At 51.9% G+C, this 23,301-nt stretch overlaps 1 pseudogene; it reads left to right on the top strand.

The window, feature by feature from the left end:
* The first annotated feature begins 1,288 nt into the window (after positions 1-1,288).
* Positions 1,289-22,990, top strand: LOC132381737 (N6-adenosine-methyltransferase subunit METTL3-like; annotated as a pseudogene).
* The last annotated feature ends 311 nt before the right edge of the window (positions 22,991-23,301 follow it).

The following is a 23,301-nucleotide window of genomic DNA, read 5'->3' as shown; positions in this document are numbered from 1 at the left end:
CCCGGGAGTGTGTGATGGGACGGTGTGGAGGGAGATTCACTCTATGTCTGACCCCGGGAGTGTGAGATGGGACGGTGTGGAGGGAGATTCACTCTGTGTCTGACCCCGGGAGTGTGTGATGGGACGGTGTGGAGGGAGAATCACTCTGTGTCTGACCCCGGGAGTGTGTGATGGGACGGTGTGGAGGGAGTTTCACTCTTTGTCTGACCCCGGGAGTGTGTGATGGGACAGTGTGGAGGGAGTTTCACTCTGTGTCTGAACCCGGGAGTGTGTGATGGGACGGTCTGGAGGGAGAGTTACATTTTGAGACTATTGAGAGCAGAAATTTCACAGTGGACCTTCATACCGTGAGGAGTGTTGTAGAAAAGAGAGACCTGGAGGCCGATGGTTTGGAATGAGGTAAGAGGGCCGAATGACCTCTTTCGGCACCGGGCAGCCTGTCGTCATCGTTTTGTTGTGTGGCGGCCTGTGGGCGGGGTTACTACTGTCAATCAACAAATGAAAGCTGTCAGTACTGGGGGTTGGTCAATGAGCTGTCAGTCAGAGCAGTAGGCGGGCCTTCGGGCAGAAGTGATGCTCTGGGCCTATCATTCGGTTTGCAGCCTGGGGCTCGAGTTGTGTTGACGGCCCGGGGCCCGGAGCACGGAACGAAGATGTCAGACACGTGGAGCGACATCCAGGCCCACAAGAAGCAGCTGCACAGTCTGAGGGAGAGGCTGCAGCGGAGGCGGAGGGAGCCAGGCGGTGAGGGGAAGAGGAAGCGGTTGGGGAAAGTGAAGTTAATGGGGAGGGGAGGTGGAGATGGAGGGGTGGGTCGAGGTTTGGATTGGAGGGGAGGGGCATGTAGCCGGTGAACAGTGGAAAGGGAGGGGTAGGGAGAAAGGTTGGGTTAACGAGGAGGGGATGGGGTAATTTGAGGGGGAGGGTAATGGGGCAGGGGGTTGATAATGTCAGGAATGGGGCAGGGGTTTGGAGTGAGGGATGGGGTAGTGGGGTTGAGGGGCAGGGGATGAGGCAGGGGTGGAGGGTTAGCGGACGGGGGTAGGGGGTGTTGAGGGGGATGGGGCAGTGGGAGGGGGTGAGGGTGATGAGGTGCTGAGAGGTTCAGGGGTACAGGGGGTGGTGGGAGGGTGTGGATGGAGGTTCAGTAAGGAGATTGTTGGAGGATGAGGGGGAGGGTTGATGGGACGGGTGGGGGGGTCGAAGGGGAGAGGAGGGGAGGGAGTGATGAAACTGGACCAGAGCTAGTTTGTGGGGGGGGGGGAGGGATTAGGCAGGATGCCACAGAGGTTGGTCGGGTGAGGCTGTTTGAAGAGGAGGGAATGGATGGCAAGTGGGAGTGAAGTATTAAGTATGCAACAAACGTGTACTGTTGGGGCGAACCAGGAGAGTTTAGGGAACCCTGGTTGATGAGAGGTTGGAACTTGGGTGAAGAAGAAGAAGGTTTAGGAGGTCACAATTGAGCAAACCCTTTGATGACTATAAAGTAAGAATACCCTTACAAGGGAAATCGGAAGGGCAAAAGGAGGAAATGAGGTGGATGCAGCAGGTAGGGTTAATGAAAATTCCAGGAAGTTTTACAGCAAGATGAAAAGTAAACAATGACTAGGAAGAGAGTAAGGTCACTTAGGGATCAGCAGGGCTGCCTGTGTCTTGAGCCACTGGAGATGGATGGGAATATTAACGAGTATTTATCTTCTGTAGTTAATGAGAAGGAAAATATGACTGCTCAGAAGTTTGGGAAAATGTGGAGATCTTTTCGAGGGCAATAATTTTACCAGGGTGGTAAAATTCACAATCTCTGGGGCCTGACTGAGCACATCCCAGGACTTTGTGGGAGGTTCGGGAGGAAATTGCAGACACCCTTGTGGAGATAATTGCTTCATCGTTAATCACTGGTGGAGTTCCCAAAGACAGGGAGGTGGCTAATATTGCTCTGTTATTAAAGAAGGGTAGCCGTGACAAGCCAGGGAACTCCAGGGCAGGCAGCCTGACCTCAGTAGTAGGGAGGTTATTGGAGGGAATTCCGAGGGTCAGCATCTACACTGATCCAGAGGGATTTGTGGGTGGAAAGTTGTGCTTGACGAACCTCTTTGGAGATGTTTTTTGAAGAGATTACCACAAAGGTAATCAGGGGCAGGGCAGTGGATGTGGTCCATTTGGACTTTTGGAAGGCACTTGACACAGTCCTGCATGATTGACCGGTCTGGAAGGTGGGGTCCCATGATGTTCAGGGAGAGCGAGTTTGATAGATTCAAAATTGTCTCGGTGGTAGGAAGCAGAGGATAGTCGATGAAGGTTGTTTCTCAGACCAGAGACTGGAGACTAGTGGTGTGCTGGTAATCAATGTTGGGACTTTTGTTGTTCATAGAGTCATAGAGAAGTACAGCAACTCATCCAGTCCATGCCGAAACCATTTAACTGTCGACCTGCACCAGGACAATAGCCCCCCCCCCCCCCCCATACCCCTACTATACATGTACCTAACCAAACTTCTCTTGAACATTGAAATCGAGCTCGCATTCACCACTTCTTGTGGCAGCTGTTTCCACACTCTCACGACCCTCGGAGTGAAGAAGTTTAAACTTCTTACCTTTCACCCTTAACCTGTGACTTCTGGTTGTGGTCCCTCCCATCCTCAGCGGAAAAAGCCTGCTTGCATTTACCCTATCTAAACCCCTCATAATTTTGTATACCTCTATCAAATCTCCCCTCAGTCTTCTACGTTCTGAAGAATACAGTCCCAACCTATTCAATCTTTCCTTCTAACTCAGGTCCTCCAGACCCAACAACATCCTTGTAAATTTTCTCTATACCCTTTCAAACTTGTTTACATCTTTCCTGTAGGTAGGTGACCAAAAACTTCACACAGTACTCATAATTAGGCCTTGCCAATGTCTCTTACAACTTCAACATAACATCCCATCTCTGTCCTCAGGAGATCAGTTAGGAAGTGGGCCGAGCAGTTGCAAATAGATTTCAGTCCAGATGTGTATGAGGAGCTACATACTGACCCTACAGGAAGAAAGGGCCGTTCGGAGAGCTTTTGGCCCATTGGCCTTCATTAATCAATGTATTGAGTACAGGAGATGAGATCTTATGTTGAAATTGAATAAGGCTGCAGGTAAGGCCTACTTTGGAGTACTGTGTGCAGTTGTGGTCACCTATCTGCAGGAAAGGTGTAAATAAGATTGAGAATTTACAAGGATATTAGCTATAAGGAATGGTTGAATAGGTTAGGACAGAAGATTCAGGGAAGATTTGATGCAGGTGTGCAAGTTATGAGCGGTACAGACGGGGCAAATGAAAGCGGGCTTTTTCCACTGAGATTGGTGAGACTACAACCAGAGGTCATGGGTTAAAGGTGAGTGGTTTAAGGGGAACATGAGGGGAACTTTCCTCCCTCAGTGGGTGGTGAGCGTGTGGATCGAGCTGCCTGCACAAGTGGTGCATGCGATTTTGATTTCAAGATTCAAGAGAAGTTTGGGTCGATACATGGATGGGAGGGGTATGGAGGGCTGTGGTCTATTTGCAGATCAGATCAATAGAATTAAGTGGTTTAAATGGTTCGGCACAGGCTAGATGGGCCAAAATGTTTCTGTTCTGTGCTTTTCTATGACTCTATTTTAGAAAGTCAAACCAGCACAGGACTTGTGCTATAGGGTGTAATAGTACACTGGGGCCCAGGGGTACAGGTTCATGGCTGCCTGAAAGTGGAGTCACAGGGAGACAGGGTGGTGGAGAAGATGTTTGGCACGCTGGCTTTCATCGGGGAGTTCAGGAGAGGAGATGTTACGTTGCAGATGTACAAACCCCATTTCCAGAAAAGTTGGGATATTTTCCAAAATGCAATAAAAACAACAATCTGTGATATGTTAATTCACGTGAACCTTTATTTAACTGACAAAAGTACAAAGAGAAGATTTTCAATTGTAAAGGGGGTATCTTTTTCATTGTTACTGTGTATGTTACTCAGAATGGCTTCTTTGTTTTGTTAAAAGTAGGAATGTTTCTTTGTTGCGAGAGAGTGCTGGAAGCTGTGTTAAAATTTACTGATAAGGAGAATTGTATTTCTTTGTTAACCAATTGGGATTAAAGTTGTTCTTTCTTCTGAGTCTGTAAACTATTGTTGGCGAGCTTTTGGAGAGATCAGCGCAAGAGGGTGAGAGAGAGAGGACGCGATGCTGTAAACTGGGCGAGGAACGGACCTCAAGTGGGGATCCGAGGCTAGGAGGTACCCTGAGGAGAGGAGACGAAGATAGATGTGCTTGGTTGACCACTTCGGATGGTCCTGAGCTGCGAGTCGAGGAGTTCAGAGGGGATCGAATGGTGGCCAGAAGACTTCAGTAATTGAGCTCCAACGGTTGTGCACAAAGTGGTTTGGACTTTGATAAATTTGGCGCCTTTTTGCTTTTTCTTTTCTTTCATATTTATTGTATTGCCTAGTACTCTTTTAGTTTTAGTAGACTCTTTAAAGTGTATTCCGTAACGTTATTTGGTGTGAGTTTGATATGGTGTGTGTACGCGCAGCATAACCTTGATTCCCACAGCCCCTGCGTGTACAGGAGGTGGGGTTGGTGAGTGGCTGGATCTCCTTTTCTCCTAGACATATACCAGCCTGGTGGGTGAGTGTTCCATTTGTGGGGTGCTCGTCCCAGATTGGATTGTCAGGGGCCGTGGAATCGCGCAGGCAGCAGAGTGGAGATGGACAGGGATAAGTTCGTTAACTGGTGCGAGTTGGAAGACGTACCGGTGCAGTATGCCTGTGAAGTGAGCGGAGTGGATTTTTGAGTTTTGGGAGACGCGCTAGTGCGGGGGATAAGTTTGGTGAAGGGTATGGGGCAGGTGGAATTGGTAGCTAGACGGTGTGGTAAAGAGGTAGAGTCTAGCTGGGTGTTGGTTCGTACGAGTGCTGACGTCAGGACGTTGGAACTGCCGGCGATGGTCAGTGTACCGGGGGAGGCGGGGCCGTGGGGGCTCCACACCCTCTCCGGGGATGAGGATGAAGAGACACCGGAGGAGTAGCTAGAGCTAGAGCTAGAGGTGGCCCCCAGAGAGGTGCCCGGCACTAGTAAAGGGAGGTCGGAGGAGGGAGGCGTGACTAGGCCCCGACCCCAGGTAGGATAAAGGCCTCGGAGCTGGCAGCCGCATGTAACTCCCTGGTGGGAGTGGCCGAGAGGCCATGGCTGAAGCTGGGGGTGTTCTCTGGAGCCAAGCCTATTGCGGACGGGGAGTTGGACTATGAGACCTGGATCGAGCATACGTCTTTGATGTTAGAGGAGTGGCCAGGCTCAGAGGAGGAGAAGAGGCAGCGATTGGTGGGAAGTTTGAGGGGTTTAGCAGCCAGAACAGTCTGCGAGTTGAAAGCTGAGAAGCCTGGGGCTTCAGTGGAGGAATGCACAGAGGCTTTGGAGGGAGCGTTTGGGTTGTCAGGGGAACCCTGGCTGCTTTTAGCAGAGTTCCAACGCCTGGAACAACGGAGAGAGGAAAAGCTCTCCGAGTACATATTTCGGATGGAGGGGATGCTCTCGGGGTTGCGGCGCCGGGGGGTAGTGAAGGCACCTGTCATGGCTAGTGTGAGGATGAGTCAGATATTCAGTGGCTCTCTGGCCACTGAACTCAGTGGCCACTCAGTAGCTATAAGTGTCCTGAACACTACGGCAAGAGAAATCACCTTTAAGAGGGGAATGCCGCTGGCACATCTGTTCCCGGTGACAATAATGTCTAGCACACCAGTGAGGACCCCTAACGGGGAGAGGTTGGAGCATCGAAGGCAGCTGACCGCTGAAGCCTTTAACTTCGGGGTCCTGTGTCGCCGGAGTGGAAATGCAGGCTGGTGGAGAAGATGCTGAAGATGGAAGCTGTTTTTTCTCGGGTTGAGTTTGATGTTGGCTGCTCCAAAAGCATTCACCACACCATCCGGGTGATGGAAGACACCCCGTTCCTAGAGGGATCCCGGCGGCTGGCTCCGGCAGATGTTGAGGATGTGCGGCAACACTTGTGCAAGTTGAAGGAATCTGGAACCATAGCTGAGTCCCGAATTCCCTATGCGTCCCCAATAGTGGTGGCACGGAAGAAGCATGTGTGTTGACGACAGGATGTTGAATCGGCGAACTGTCCCTGATCAATATACCGTCCCGAGGGTCAAGGACGCGTTGGCCTGTCTGAGTGGAGCGAAGTGGTTCAGTGTGCTGGATTTAAGAAGTGGGTATTACCAGATCCCGATGAGTGCGGGCGATAAAGAGAAGACAGCCTTTATCTGCCCGCTGGGGTTCTTTCAGTTCGAACGAATGCCCCAAGGCATATCGGGGGCCCCAGCCACCTTCCAGAGGCTCGTGGAGAGAACTGTGGGGGATATGAATCTGTTAGAGGTGCTGGTATACCTGGACGATTTGATAGTGTTTGGATCAACTTTGGAGGAACATGAGGAGAGGCTGTTGAAGGTGTTAAGCCGGCTTAAGGAGGAAGGGCTGAAGCTTTCCCTGGACAAATGCCAGTTCTGCAAGTTGGCGGTTAACTACATTGGCCATATCATTTTGCAAGAGGGAGTGGCTACTGATCCAACCAAGATAGAGGCCGTGACCACCTGGCCGAGACCCCAGAAAGTGGGCGCTCTGCGCTCATTTTTGGGGTTCTGTGGGTATTACCGCCGATTCGTGAAAGGATACGCCAAGATGTGTTACCTGTTGACTCAGCTGTTGTGTGGCTATCCCCCGGTGGGGAAGAAAAGGAAGGGGGACCGGAGATAAGACGTTGGAGGATACTGGAACCCGGCGGAACCTTTTGGCTCGAGATGGGATGATCGATGTGAAGAGGCGTTCCGATCTTTGAAAAGGGCACTGACCCAGGCCCTGGTGTTGGCTTTTGCCGATCCCCAGAAGCCCTATGTGCTGCACACGGATGCCAGCCGAGAGGGTCTAGGGGCTGTTCTGTACCAGGAGCATGGCAAAACATTGAGACCGGTAGCCTTTGTCAGCCGAAGCTTGTCGCCATCGGAGAGAAACTATCCCACTCACAAGTTGGAGTTCCTGGCGCTGAAGTGGGCGGTGGTGGACAAGCTGAGCGATTACCTGTACGGAGCCAAGTTTGAGGTGAGAACGGGTAACAATCCTCTCACTTATATCCTGACTTCGGCTAAGCTGGATGCCATAGGACATCAGTGGCTGGCGGCCTTGTCGGTATATGATTTCAGCCTGAGGTACCGCACAGGAAGCAGGAATGTCGATGCGGATGCTTTGTCATGTCGGGAGCTGGGGGAAGAGGAGAGGGACGAGGAGTGGGAGAATGTCCCTGCCCCTGGAGTGAAGGCGATGTGTCAGTTTGCTATCACCGTGAAGGCCGAGGGAAGAGGGAGGCTGGAACGAGCCGTGGACCATTTGGGGGTTTTTGACGATGCCATACCCCTAGCTTACTGTGACCTGACTGCGCTGTGAACTAAACAGTTGCCGGAACTGAGTCCAGGGGAAGTGTCAGCTGCTCAGCATGATGACCCGGGTCTTGGCACTGTGTAGAGAGCGGTCGAGAAGGGGGATGTGGCGTTGGCTGAGAAGGCAAAACACCCATGCGTGCCTCTGTTGTTGAAGGAGTGGTCTCGGATGAAGTTAAAGAACAAAATCTTGTACCGGGTAATGGCACCTCCGGACCAACCCCGCTGTTGGCAACTGGTCCTGCCAGAGAAGTATCGGCAAACTGTACTCCAGGCCTTACATGATGATTCTGGACACTTGGGGGTGGAAAAGACTATGGATTACTCAAAGACCGGTTCTACTGGCCCCGGATGAGGGGGGAGGTTGAAGAATACTGTAGGGGTTGCAGTCGTTGCATCTGGAGGAAGACCCTGCCAGCGTTGGCAGCTCCACGGTCGCTCTTGCAGAGTGCGGGACCTCTGGACCTGGTATGTATGGATTTCCTGTCGATTGAACACCAGCAACACCGCGAATGTCTTAGTCATCACCAATCATTACACTCGCTATGCTCGGGCATTTCCCACTAAGGATCAGAAGGCGACGACAGTGGCGAAGGTGTTATGGGAGAAGTACTTTGTTCATTACGGCCTTCCCAGGTGAATCCATAGTGATCAGGGGCGGGACTTTGAGAGCCGCCTTATCCATGAATTACTGACTATGCTTGGGGTTGAGAAATCTAGGACTACCCCTTATCACCCACAGGGAGATCCTCAGCCTGAGAGGTTCAACAGGACCCTGTTGGATATGCTTGGGACACTGGAGTTTGGGCAGAAAAGTAAGTGGAGTCATCATATTGGACAATTGGTTCACTGTTACAATTGTACTCGCAATGATGCTACAAGGTACTCGCCCTATTATCTGATGTTCGCGCGGGAAGCGAGGTTGCCCATTGACTTGTGTTTTGGGGCTGAGGTGGGTGAATTACCCGGGAAGCCCTATCTAAAGTATGTGTCGGACGTGAAGAGGGAGTTACAGCGGGTGTACGAGTTGGCCGAGGCGGCGGCTACCAAACAAAATCAGAGGAATAAGATGCGGTATGACCAAAAGGTGAAGTTTGTCCAATTATTGCCGGGCGACCGGGTCCTTTTACGGAATTTGGGACTCCCTGGTAAGCACAAGTTGGCAGATCGATGGGCGGCCAGCCCCTATGTAATAGAGAGCCAGATGCCAAATCTACCAGTTTACCGGGTGAAACCTGAGGATGGGAAAGGGCCTGTCAAGGTACTCCATCGGAATCACCTGCTGCCCCAGGTCAAGTGGTGTGGGTGGACAAGGAGCCAGAGTGGGAGGTTGCGCCTAGTACAAGGACTCCGCGAGGGCGTGGAGCGAGGTACAAGCCGCTGCTGAAGAGCGGGGCGGGTCCCTAACCCGGGAATGGATACCGATTCGGAAGATGACGACTCCGATGAGTGGCCCCTGTTCCCATTCGCTGGCGCTCCAGTACCAGAGGAGGAGGCTCCTAGCCCTTCCCATACTGAGTTGGGTGAGATGGAGAGACAGCCAGCATTGGGGGGAGAGAGAGTGGAACCCGAGCGTGAGCCGGAGGGTTCTCAGGTGAGGGGGGAACCCCGTGAGGGAGGGGGTGAGGGTCTGTCAGGTAGACCTGGGGTGTCCGAGGCAGTGGGTTCGCAGGTGAAGAGGGAGTCCAGTGAGGCAGAAGGGTCAGCAGAAGGGGTATGGAGACCTCAGAGGAGTAGGCACCCCCCCGGAGCGGTTGACCTATGTGGTACCAGGAGAACCGAGTGTGATTTCTACTGCTCTGGGTAGTTATGTCACTGCTTTCTGCACCTGGGTTGGGTTTCGTGTGTTGCAAGAAGCTTTGGGGAACTCTGGTCATGCCATGAGGACATGACTTTTGTTTGATGAGGGGAGAGTATAAAGGGGGTGGCGACCCATTTCCTGGCACATCCGAACCGACTCACAATTAGATAGCCTACGGGGGTTTGCGAGTACAGAGCTTTGGAGCCTCTGCGCCACGGGGGGGCAGGTTGAGGGAGGCTTAAAAGTGAGGCTGAAGATTTCGAATAGTTTTTTCCTTCGACTGCAGTTACCGACTCCGTGTCGTAATTTTAGCGCTGCGTGTAGCACACCGCTACAATTGGTGACGCTGACAGTCCAAACGATTTTTGGACCAGAAATGATCGACGCCGCCTCTGTTCATGCGGTTTCGTTGAAACTGCCGGGTTTCTGGACACAGCGCCCGGACCTATGGTTCCAGCAAGCCGAAGCCCAATTCCACGTTCGCCAGATCACCTCAGAAGACACCCGCTACTACTACGTGGTGAGCTCCCTCGACCAGGACACAGCGGCCCAGGTCGCTGAGTTCGTACAGTCGCCCCCGGCAGACGGCAAGTACACGGAATTCAAAGCTCTGCTCCTCAGGACTTTCGGACTCTCACGGCGCGAGTGGGCTGCCCGTTTACTGCACCTGGATGGCTTGGGAGACAGAACTCCATTGGCTTTAATGAATGAGATGTTGTCTCTCGCCGACAGACACACACCCTGCCTCATGTTTGAGCAGGCATTCCTGGAGCAGCTGCCCGAGGACATATGCCTGCTGCTGTCCGACGCGGATTTCAGTGACCCCCGGAAGGTGGCAGCCCGGGCGGACTTGCTGTGGAAAGCCAAAAAGGTGAGCGGGGCGTCCATCGCACAGATCTCCCAGCCACGCTCCCAGCAGCAAACCAGTCCAGGCCCGGCCGCAGAGCCCGCCAACCCCCGGCCCAATAAACACTGGTGCTTCTACCACCAGCGGTGGGGCGCAGAAGCCCGCCGTTGTCGCCCGCCCTGCAAGTTCCCGGCACCTCGGCGCAGAGGCCGACCTCCCAAGCAGGTTCTGGCCCAGACTGTGGACATTGGGGGGGTGTATCGCCGGTTCTGGGGGGGGGTTATGTGGCGACCCATTTCCTGGCACATCCGAACCGACTCACAATTAGATAGCCTACGGGGGTTTGCGAGCACAGAGCTTTGGAGCCTCTGCGCCACGGGGGGCAGGTTGAGGGAGGCTTAAAAGTGAGGCTGAAGATTTCGAATGAAGTTTTTTCCTTCGACTGCAGTTACCGACTCCGTGTCGTAATTTTAGCGCTGCGTGTAGCACACCGCTACAGTATCTTCTTTTTCATTGTTACTGTGTATGTTACTCAGAATGGCTTCTTTGTTTTGTTAAAAGTAGGAATGTTTCTTTGTTGCGAGAGAGTGCTGGAAGCTGTGTTAAAATTTACTGATAAGGAGAATTGTATTCCTTTGTTAACCAATTGGGATTAAAGTTGTTCTTTCTTCTGAGTCTGTAAACTGTTGGCGGGCTTTTGGAGAGATCAGCGCGAGGGGGTGAGAGAGAGAGGACGTGATTCTGTAAACTGGGCGAGGAACGAACTCAAGTGGGGGTCCGAGGCCGGGAGGTACCCTGAGGAGAGAAGACGAAGATAGATGTGCTTGGTTGACCACTCAGATGGTCCTAAGCTGCGAGTCGAGGAGTTCGGAGGGGATCGAATGGTGGCCAGAAGACTTCAGTAATTGAGCTCCAACGGTTGCGCACAAAGTGGTTTGGACTTTGATAAGTTTGGCGCTTTTTCTTTATTTTTTTTCCTTCATATATACTGTATCGTTATTAATCACTTAGTTATAGTAATCTTTATAAATTGTACTCATTTAATCGCATATGATGTACTGTCTGTTTCTGGGCGAGGGGGGGACATCACACAGCATCCACACCAGCTGATTACCCAGTTTGGCGGGGCCGAAGGCTGCTCCCCCTAGACGAGAACGAGCTAAGCGAGCCTGAGGCGACCCAGGGGGTTACACAATAGTTTTATGGACCAACTTAATTGTATTTTGTTAATATACACAAATTTAGAATTTGATGGCTGCAACACACTCAACAAAAGTTGGGGCAGAGGCATGTTTACCATTGTGTTACGTCACCTTTCCTTTTAATAACACTTTTTAATCGTTTTGGAACTGAGGATACTAATTGTAGTAGATTAGCAATTGGAAATTTTGTCCATTCTTGCTTGATATAAGACTTCAGCTGCTCAATAGTCTGTGGTCTCCGTTGTCTGATTCTCCTCTTCATGATGCGCCATACATTTTCAATAGGAGATAGATCTGGACTGGCAGCAGGCCAGTCAAGCACACGCACTCTGTGTCTACAAAGCCACGCTGTTGTAGCCCGTGCAGAATGTGGTCTGGCATTGTCCTGCTGAAGTAAGCATGGACGTCCCGGGAAGAGACGTCGCCTTAATAGCAACATATGTCTCTCTAAAATCCTAATATACGCCTCAGAGTCAATGGTACCTTCACATACATGCAACTCACCCATGCTGTGGGCACTGATGCACCCCCATACCATCACAGATGCTGGCTTTTGCACCTTTCACTGATAACAATCAGGATGGTCGTTTTCATCTTTGGCACAGAGAACTCAACGCCCGTTCTTTCCGAAAACTAGCTGAAATGTGGACTCATCTGACCACAGCACACGGTTCCACAGTCTTTCAGTCCATCTGAGATGAGCTCGGGCCCAGAGAACTCGCCAGTGTTTCTGCATAGAGTTGATGTATGGCTTCCTCCTTGCGTAATACAGTTTCAAGCTGCATTTCTGGATGCAGCGACAGACTGTGTTAAGTGACAATGGTTTTCTGAAGTACTCCCAAGCCCAGGTGGCTATAATCGTCACAGTAGTATGACGGTTTCTTAGGCAGTGCCGCCTGAGGGCTCGAAGATCACACACATTCAACAGTGGTTTTCGACCTTGCCCTTTACGCACTGAGATATCTCTGAATTCTCGGAATCTTGTGACAATATTATGTACTGTAGATGTTGAAAGACCTAAATTCTCTGCAATCTTGCGTTAGGAAATGTTCCTTTTGAACTGACTAACAATTCTCTCATGAATTTTGGCACAAAGGGGTGGGCCACGACCCACCCTTGCTTGCAAAGACTGAGCCTTTGATGGACGCTACTTTATACCCAGTCATGATACCTCACCTGCTGCCATTTAGCCTGCTTAATGTGGAGTCTTCCAAACCGGTGTTACTTGAATATTCTGTGCATTTTTCAATCTGATTTTAACTCTCTCCCAACTTTCGTTGAGTGTGTTCCAGCTGTCAAATTCTAAATTTGTGTATATTTACAAAATACAACTAAGTTGGTCAGTAAAACTATTGAAAATCTTTTCTTTGTACTTTTGTCAGTTAAATAAAGGCTCACGTGAATTAACATCACAGATTTTTGTTTTTATTGCATTTTGGAAAATATCCCAACTTTTCTAGAAATAGGGTTTGTACAAGGCATTGTATTGTGTACAGTTCTGGTCACTGAATTATAGGAAAGATGTCAACAAAATAGAGAGAGTACAGAGGAGATTTACTAGAATGTTACCTGGGTTTCAGCACCTAAGTTACAGAGAAAGGTTGAACAAGTTAGGTCTTTATTCTTTGGAGCGTAGAAGGTTGAGGGGGGACTTGATAGAGGTATTTAAAATTATGAGGGGGATAGATGGAGTTGACATGGATAGGCTTTTTCCATTGAGAGTAGGGGAGATTCAAACAAGGACATGAGTTGAGAGTCAATGGGCAAAAGTTTAGGGGTAGCACGAGGGGGGGCTTCTTTACTCAGAGAGTGGCAGCTGTGTGAAATGTGCCTCCAGTAGAAGTGGAGAGGCAGGTTCAATATTGTCATTTTTAAGAAATAGATAGGTATATGGACAGGAAAGGAATGGAGGGTTATGGGCTGAGTGCGGGTAGGTGGGACCAGGTGAGAGTAAGCGTTCGGCATGGACTAGAAGGGCCGAGGTGGCCTGTTTCTGTGCTGTAATTGTTATATGGCTATAAGGCACTGGCGAGGCCACACTTGCAGTACTGTGTACAGTTTTGGAAGAACATGGCTGACCTGGAAAGAGGGCAGAGAAGATTTACGAGGAGGTTACCAGGTCCAGAGGTTGGCCAGGCAAGATCTTCATGCAGTGGAACGTAGGAGAACAGGGGACACCCATAGAGAAATGTTTAAAATGATGAGATGGACAGCAACCGTAACTTCCTCAGGGCAGGGGAGTCCAGATCTAGAAGGCAGAGATTTAGGGAGGGAGGGACAACATTTCCATTTGAGTTTATGGAAAGCGCTGCCAGAGGAGGAATTCAGACAGGGATAACAATGTCATTTGAAGCACTTGGGCAGGGACATGGAGAGATGGGGCTTCAGGGATGATGAGCTGAATGCAGAGCGTTGAGACTAGCCGGGCGGGCCTGTGGTCAGCATGGACTAGAGGGGCCAAAGGGCCTGAATCCGTGCTCTCTGTGGCCGGTGGAAAGGTGTGAGTGGACGGCTGGACCGTGACACCGAGCAGGAGTTTGCCCCAGTTAGAGACAGCGGTTCCCTCAGGCTGAGGCAGAGTGTGTGGGTAACACGGGAGGTCGAGGACAGTGTTGGGTTATGGAGTCAGGTGTGCAGAGTGTCAGAGGCCACAGTGGTGGGACTGAGGACGGGGGAGTCTGCAGGGGCAGACTGGACAGCTCACAAGAAGGGGAAGAATGATCTTAAGACATACGTGTGTGCTCTTGTTACTGGATGGCATGGATTGGTTGGGCCAAAGGGCATGTCTGCATCCTGTTGGACCGTGATGAGGTGGCATAGATGGTGGCCCCTCTCAGGAGTGACCTGGGTGGGGGTGGGGTCACCTAGATACACACCCCACTCATCCACTGCTTGCCTTTGCCTCCGCAGGCCAGATGGAGACTGTTCAGGGGGTGGGTGCAGGCCTCCGTAGGGACAGCCCAGTCCTGCCCGCTGCTCTACCACCCAGCAAACCGAGTGGCCTTGGACCAGGACGAGAAGGTCGACCCCCTCCTCGAGAAGCGGCTGCTCGAGCACCTCTCCAACCAGGCTCTGCTTCTGCCCACTGACTCGCTTGCCATCCAGAACACCTTGTTGTCGGTGAGAGAGTGGGATAGAACACTCTGATCAGTGAGAGAGAGGGATAGAACACTCTTATCAGTGAGAGAGGGGGATAGAACACTCTTATCAGTGAGAGAGGGGGATAGAACACTCTTATCAGTGAGAGAGGGGGAAAGAACACTTATCAGGGAGAGAGGGGGATAGAACACTTATCAGTGAGAGAGGGGGATAGAACACTCTTATCAGTGAGAGAGGGGGATAGAACACTTATCAGTGAGAGAGGGGGATAGAACACACATCAGTGAGAGAGGGTGATCGGACTTATCAGTGAGAGAGGGGGATAGAACACTTATCAGTGAGAGAGGGGGATAGAACACTCTTATCAGTGAGAGAGGGGGATAGAACACTTATCAGTGAGAGGGGGATAGAACTCTCTTATCAGGGAGAGAGGGGGATAGAACACTCTTATCAGTGAGAGAGGGGGATAGAACACTTATCAGTGAGAGAGGGGGATAGAACACACATCAGTGAGAGAGGGGGATAGAACACACATCAGTGAGAGAGGGTGATCGGACTTATCAGTGAGAGGGGGGATAGAACACTCTTATCAGTGAGAGAGGGGGATAGAACACTCTTATCAGTGAGAGAGGGGGATAGAACTCTCATCAGGGAGAGAGGGGGATAGAACTCTCTTATCAGGGAGAGAGGGGGATAGAACACTCTTATCAGTGAGAGAGGGGGATAGAACTCTCTTATCAGGGAGAGAGGGGGATAGAACACTCTTATCAGTGAGAGAGGGGGATAGAACACTCTTATCAGTGAGAGAGGGGGATAGAACACTCTTATCAGTGAGAGAGGGGGATAGAACACTCTTATCAGTGAGAGAGGGGGATAGAACACTTATCAGTGAGGGAGGGAGATAGAACACTTATCAGGGAGAGAGGGGGATAGAACACTCTTATCAGTGAGAGAGGGGGATAGAACACTCTTATCAGTGAGAGAGGGGGATAGAACACTTATCAGTGAGGGAGGGAGATAGAACACTTATCAGGGAGAGAGGGGGATAGAACACTCTTATCAGTGAGAGAGGGGGATAGAACACTCTTATCAGTGAGAGAGGGGGATAGAACACTCTTATCAGTGAGAGAGGGGGATAGAACACTCTTATCAGTGAGAGAGGGGGATAGAACATTCTTATCAGGGAGGAGGGATAGAACGATTTGTTATCAGTGAGCGAGGGGGATAAAACAATTTGTTATCAGTGACAGACACAGTATCCGGGGTCAGACACAGAATGAATCTCCCTCCACACCGTCCCATCACACACTACCGAGGGCAGACACAGAGTGAGACTCCCTCCACACTGTCCCATCACACACTCCCGGGGTCAGACACAGTGAATCTCCCTCCACACCGGCCCATCACACACTCCCGGAGTCAGACACAGTATGAAACTCCCTCATCCCATCACACACTCCCGGGGTCAGACACAGTATGAAACTCCCTCATCCCATCACACACTCCCGAGGTCAGACACAGGGTGAAACTCCCTCATCCCATCACACACTCCCGGGGTCAGACACAGAGTTAAACTCCCTCATCCCATCACACACTCCCGGGGTCAGACACAGGGTGAAACTCCCTCATCCCATCACACACTCCCGGGGTCAGACTCAGGGTGAAACTCCCTCATCCCATCACACACTCACGGGGTCAGACACAGAGTGAAACTCCCTCCACACCGTCCCATCACACACTCCCGGGGTCAGGCACAGAGTGAATCTCCCTCCACACTGTCCCATCACACACTCCCGGGGTCAGAGACAGAGTGAATCTCCATCCACACCGTCCCATCACACACGGGGGTGTTCGGCCCACACTCTCCATGCTGACCCAGTTACACCGGTCGCATTCCACTTTCCCCACGTTCCCATCAGCTCTCCCCAGATGCTTCCTGTCAGCCACAGACTCGGGGTGCAGCTTGTCTTGCCCAATAAACCCACCAGCCTGTACATCTGCACGAGCTGGCTTTCAACATTTTAGAGGTGTTTGGTAGGGATATGACGGCTGATGGTCCCAGTACAGGTCGGTGAGAGGAGGCAGTTTAAATGGTTCAGCATGTGTTAGATGGGCCGAAGGGCCTGTTTCTGTGCTGTACTTCTCTATGACTCTATCCCTGTCTTTACCCGCCCTCCACCCAAGCTCCAGTGCTCGGTGACCCAGGGGAACGTGGAGAGCCTCCTGCAGAAGTTTGCGGCCCAGGAGCTGATTGAGGTGCGAGGGGGCCTGTCCCAGGACGGCATGCCCACCACCGTCACCTTCGCCGACCACACCAAGCTCTCAGCCATGCTGGTGCTTCTGCCCCAGGATGGCGAGCCGCCCCCGCCGCAGGCCGAGGGGGGCCAGAAGAGGCGGGTCCAGCCCCCTCCGCCTGACAGGAAGCCGCCCGAGCCCGCCAAGAAGTCCCGCAAGGTGGCCTCCGAACTGGACCTGGAGATCGAGAGGCTGCTGAACCAGCAGTCCACCAAGGAGAGGCAGAGCAAGAAGGTTCGGCTTGTTCCGGGGGCTGGGAGGGTGGGAAGGGAGAGGATGGGTGAGAGGGATTGGGGAACAAGCTGGGGGGAGAGGGTTAGGGGGAGGGAGGGAGTGATGTGATGTGGGTGTAGTACGGGAAGGGAGAAAGTGAGAGTTTAGCAGGGGGCGGTGAGTAGGGTAGAAAAATGGGGGTGGAGGTAGAGGGGTGGAGGGATGTAGCTCTGTGGGAGGAGCAGTGTAGCTGCAGAGGGCAGAAAAGAGGGATCCCTCACTGACACTTCCACCCCGCCAAGCGTGAGGAGCTCCCTCAGTGACTCTCCCTCTCCCCCAGATGAGCCAGGAGATCCTGGAGCTGCTGAACACCAGCACGGCGAAGGAGCAGTCGATGGTGGAGAAGTTTCGGTCGCGCGGCCGCGCCCAGGTGCAGGAGTTCTGTGACCACGGCACCAAGCTCGAGTGTATGAGGGCCCAGGACCTGGAGCGGCCCTGCCGCAAACTCCACTTCAGGTGGGGGCAGTGAGGAGGGTGGTGGCAGGGACATGATGGAGAGGGGTCGTGGGGGGTGTGGGAGAGAGGTGAAGTGTATACCAGGGCCCAGGGCCTATTGGAGGGGTCCTGCCTCAAAGTTCACTTCAGTTGCGGACGTGGGGGGTGGGGTGACATCATGAAGGGCTGAAGGAAGAGAGGGCAGAGGGTGGGAGGGGCAGGACAAGGGGAACAGGAGGATTGTGGGATTGTGATTGAAGTATGCGATGTTTCTGAGAGCCCTGATCCTGGAACAGCCCTGCCACAAGGTTCACTTCAGGTGGGTGGGTGGGAAGTAGGGCTGGGGGAGAGGCCGAGGTGGGGGGAAAATGTCCAGAACCTTTTGTGTTAGGGTTTCTTTCACCCCTGGTTCTTCCTGTCGGGGAGGGATCTGAACCATTTGGAGATCCTTCACACTCTGGTTGAGATCCCTCGCTTTGGCTAGTTCCCTTAGTTGGATTGGGGATCCCTCTCACTGGGTGTGGGGAGATCCCTCGATCGGCATGTTTAGATTGGGGTAAATGATCTTTCTCTTGGTGGGGGGTGTGTGATAATGTACTCGGTTGGATCTCTTCCTGTTGGGTGATCCCTTGAGGTTGATGATCCCTCACTGCCGTAGAGGAGCCCTTTTGGTGGGGATCCTTCCCTCATTCCAGTTGGATTCTCCGCTTGTGAGGGGATCTCCCAGGTGGTGGCTCCTTTTCTCCAGGGAATCGCATTGTCGGATGGGGTATCCTTTGTTTCAACTGTCTGTCCAGGTGGGGTCCCCCTCTCTGGATGGGGTATCTCTTTTCTGTGGGGGGGTTTCTTTGCTTCAGTTTGGCAGTTCACTCCGGAGCAAGAGATTTCTCTCTCAGGGCTGGGGGATCCTTCTCCTGACTGTAGACTCCCTCTCTCTTAGGGCAGGAAATCCCTCTCCAGGCCAGGGGATCCCTCTCTCTCTGGGCAGGGGATCCTCTCTCTGGGCAGGAGATCCCTTTCCAGGCCGGGGGATCCCTCTCTCTCTCTCTGGGCAGATCCCTCTCCGGGCCGGGGGATCCCACTCTCTCTGGGCAGGGAATCCTCTCTCTGGGCAGGGGATCCTATCCCTGGCTGTAGGCTCCCTCTCGCTGGGCAGATCCATCTCCGGGCTGGGGGATCACTCTCTCTCTGGGCAGGAGATCCCTCTCCAGGCCCGGGGAATCCCTCTCTCCAGGGGGTACCTGTCGCTCCTCCGGGCCTGACCTCTCGCTTCCGCAGGCGCATCATCAACAAGCACACGGACGAGTCTCTGGGCGACTGCTCCTTCCTCAACACCTGCTTCCACATGGACACCTGCAAGTAGGTGCACTACGAGATCGATAGCTGCCTGGACACCGGCCCAGTTCTGCCCCTGGACGGGCAGGGCTCTGACAAGCCCCTCACCCCCGGTGTGGGCACTGACCCCAGCCTGGGCAAGCTCTTCCCCCCACAGGTGTGCCAAGTTCCGGGGGGGGGGGGGGGTTTGTTGTGTGGTAGGATGGGGGGGAGGGGTGTGTGTGTGTGTGTGTGTGTGTAAGACAAAACAAGTTGAATAAGGTTGGGCACGGGATGTGTGTGTAGATTTTAGTGAAATGTGCAGCAAGCTTCCCCATGGTAGGCTAATTCAGAGTCAGGACACTTGGGATCCAGGGAAATTTGGCTGTGTTGGTTTGCCTCTCGAAGGCAGAGGCTGGCACGAGATGCGTAAGTCTCGGGAAGACGCTCTCCGGTCCCACCAAATCCGTGAGACGGAGACGGCTTTCCCACCTCAAACCCCGGTTTGTGTGGATGCTGTGTAATTCCCTCTCCCGTTACAGTTCAGTGCCAGAAAATAACCGCACACTGCATATCATTAAAAGAATTATATTTATGAATCTCAGCTTAAGGGTTAGCAAAGAAAACGGCCCATTATAGTTAAACAGTCAAATGTGCACAAGCTGGATCTCATCTTGAACTTCTCTGTCAATCACGCACTGGGCCCTCGGTCAACGTGAATGCCCACACCACCTTCCGAACATCGCTCGCAATCCATCTCGAACACATGGGTCGTATCCTGTGACCGTCTTCTCTCTTCATCGCCCACCGAACAAAAGCCCCAAGACCAACCTCAGTGTCCCTCGCCAAAAAATACCTCCCCCCTCCCCGTTCCACCATCCTAATTGAATGGCACACATTCTTCATCATTGCTTATCTTCAGCAGTAACCCAAACAGGCGGAAAGCAGAACAGCCTGCTCTTACAGATCTGCTAAATGAAATACCTACAGCGTGACAGTAAAGATGTGAACCAGGGCATTACAGATGGTTCGTATTCTGCCTGGAAATCAGTGACACTGGTATTCTGCAGGGATCTGTTCTGGGTCGTGTGTGTGTGTGAGAGACAGATAGATCTAGGGAGGATAATTGAATTGCATTGAATGATCTTTATTGTCAATATACATGGGTACAATGAAACTCTCAGGCAATCAAACAAAGCGGTAGATAAAAACAAGACAGTAATAGGAAAACAGTATTAAATAGGTAAGTAGCAGAAAATAAGTTGCAGCAGCACCGGAATATCACAGTAATGCACAAAGTGCCGTTAGTGCAAACATTTGAGTCCCTGTGTGTGCTCACAGTTTCAGTCATTGTTCTGTGGGAGTGGTGTGATGGAGGCCACAGCTCTGGGGTAGAAGCTGTTCCCCAGTCTATTTGTTCTGGCTTTTAGTGTCCTGAACCTTTTGCTGGACAAGGCTGCAGGTCAAACGGAGTGGCTGACATAATTCCTATGTTGGGATAGTCTAAGACGAGAGGGCACAGCCTCTGAATAGAGGGGCATCCTTTTAGAACGGAGACGAGGCGGAATTTCTTTAGCCAGTGAATGGTGAATCTGGAATTCGTTGCCACAGGCAGCTGTGGAGGCCAAGTCTTTACGAATACTTAAGGCAGAGATTGATAGATTCTTGATTGATCAGGGCATGGAGGGATACGGGGAGAAGGCAGGAGATTGGAACTGAGAGGGAAATGGATCAGCCATGATGAAATGGTGGAGCAGACTGGATGGACCAAATGGTCTAATTCTACTCCTGTAATTTACAGTGTGTGTGAGTGCGTGTCTGTCTGTGTGTGGAACTGGGGAGAGAGTGTGTTTGTGTGTTGAGAGATGGTGTGTGAGTGATTCATTGTGTGAGCATGGGACATGGGGAGTGTGTGTGGGTGTGAAATCCGGGGGTGGGGGTATGTGTTTGTGACATGGGGTACCCGTGTGAGACAAGCGCTGCGTGTATGAGACACACACCTGACCATCACCTCTGGTGACCATCTTTGGGTCCTCACCGGCCACTGGAGTAGTACAGGAAGATTGGAGGCAGGCAAATGTTATTCCTATGTTCAAGAAGGGGAATAGGGATAATCCTGGGAGTTACAGACCAGTGAGCTGGGCATGCTTTATGCCTTATTTCCCTGACGCCGGTCCCCAGGCTTGAGTCGACATAGTAGTAGAGCTGGACAAGCTATTGGAGGGAATTTTTAGAGACGGGATTTTCGAGGATTCGGAGAAGAATAGTCTGATTAGAGATAATCAACGTGGCTTTGTGAGGGGCAGGTAATGTCTCACGAGCCTGAAGGACACTTTGGATAAAACTGACCAGTCAGATTGAAGTTAGAGTGATGGATATGGTGACCATGAGCTTTGGGAAGGAGTTCACCATGGGGGGACTCACCTAGAAATTCAGGAGGCACAGGACCCAGAGTACCTGGGCTGCAGGGGTTCAATATCGGCTTGCGCGCGGAACGCAAAAGGTGGTAGTGGATGGCAGACGTTCTGCCTGGAGGTTGGTGAACGATGGTGTTCCTCGGCAATCTGTTCTCGGACCCCTGTTCTTTGTGATTTTTGTAAATGACTTGGATGAAGAACCGGAAAGATGGGTTGTTAAGTTTGCGGCTGATACAAGCTTCCGCTGAGACGGCAGCACATTCGGACACAGAGGGCTCTCGGGCCATCCAAAGGTGTTTTTTTAATTGTCTATTTTATGATCGCAAGACAATGCTGAACTTTAGGAACTTAGGTACTGCAGGTCCACCGCATCAGTGAGCTGCTCGCTGGCCGAGGAGCTGGACTCGGTGCCTGCTACAGGAAGGTATCCAAGTGTAACTGTCTTTGACATTTCTCTTGCAAATGCAAAACCCTGTTGGACACAGATGATGTAGAATGCCGCAGGCCTGTGTCCGTTGTTTGGTGGCGCGACAGATGGCGGGGGAGCTGTGTGGCACCGGATGTAGTGAGGACAAGGCCTCAATATGCGGGCTTGCCTGCTGCTGCAGACCATGGGAGGAGGCGCTGGAGGTGGTGTAGCGTGGTTTCCGTGCTCAGTTGGCTGCTGCCCTCCAGTGTTCAATCCGTGGAATGACAGGCTGGATTGCATGCAGGTGAACTGCACCATTAATTTGAGGGGCAACGAACCATCGAACATTGCAGCACAGAAACAGGCCTTTTGGCCCTTCTTGGCTGTGCTGAACCATGTCACTCAGGAACTTGGCTTTGTATTTTTTCTGTGACAGTGTGTGTGTTCACTATCTTGAATGTACTGTGTGCCCTCTGCTGTACACTTTCTGCACCTCAGCCCCAGAGGAATGCTGTTTTGTTTGGCTGTGTTCCTGATAATGAAACATGGATTAGATTTGAGAAGTTGGTGGTGGTGTGGATAGTGTAGAAGGTTGCCACAGGTTACAAGGGGACATTGATAGGATGCAGAACTGGGCTGGGAAGCGGCAGATGCGATTTAATCTCGAAAACTATGTGAAAAGATACATACTCGGAGCACTGCGTTCAGTTCCAGTCACCCCATTATAGGAAGGATATGGAACTAAAGAGCCTGTTTTATGAGGAAAGGTGGAACGAGGCAGGGCTTTTCTCTTTGGACTGAAGGAGAATGGGAGATGACTGATGTTAAGCAACAGAGTGGACAGCCAACTGAGTGGAAATGGCTAGTACAAGAGGGCGTGATTGGAGGAAGTTACAGAGGGAAGTCAGAGTAGGTTTATTATGCAGAGAATGGGAGCCTCTGGGGAACGCTCTACCAGCGTTGGCGGTAGAGGCAGATACATTAGGGACATTTCAGATATTCTTAGACAGGGATATGGGTGATAGAGGGCCACGTGGGAGGAAAGGGTTAAATTGATCTTGGAGTTGGTTCATTGCTGTGGGCTAAAGGACCTGTACTGTGCCATACTGTTCCGTGACACGAGGTGTGTATGTGTCTTTGTGAGTGAGTGTGACAAGGGATGCATGTGCTGGGAGAGTGCGAACGGACAGTAACAATCTCTCACGCCCCCTCCCTCCCCGTCTCTCGCGCCCTCCTCTTCCCCCCATAACCCCTCTCCCCTTTCCCTCCCCTCGCAGTGGATCTGCTGTGACATCCAGTTCCTGGACGTCAGCATCCTGGGGAAGTTTGCCGTGGTGATGGCCGACCCCCCCCCCCGGGACATCCACATGGAGCTGCCGTACGGCACCCTCACCGACGACAAGATGAGGAGGCTCAACATTCCTGTGCTCCAAGATGATGGCTTCCTCTTCCTCTGAGTCACTGGCAGGTAGGCACCAGGGGGCAAGGAGCCGGGGGGGGCAGCCCGGCTGTTGCTAATATTGCTTTATTCTAGAAGGGAAATGGGGATAATACTGGAAACCGATGACCAATGGTCTCACATCACTGGTAGGTAAGTTCCTGGAGAGAATTGTTCAGGAGAAGATCGCTGAGCAATTGCGACACCATGTCAACGTGTTGGGATGGTCAGTTAGTTTTTAATGGGTTCTAGATCATGGCCTCTCTTTGGGGGCTTTGCTGTTGCTTACATGGTGGGTAGTGGGTGCTAGAGCAAGTAGGGACAAGGGTTGATGCTTTTGCTAGT

Source organism: Hypanus sabinus, chromosome 26 (assembly GCF_030144855.1).
Source record: "Hypanus sabinus isolate sHypSab1 chromosome 26, sHypSab1.hap1, whole genome shotgun sequence".
Lineage (NCBI taxonomy): Eukaryota > Metazoa > Chordata > Chondrichthyes > Myliobatiformes > Dasyatidae > Hypanus > Hypanus sabinus.
The sequence above is the reverse complement of the archived record's forward strand: the minus strand, read 5'-3'. Positions and strand labels throughout refer to the sequence as shown.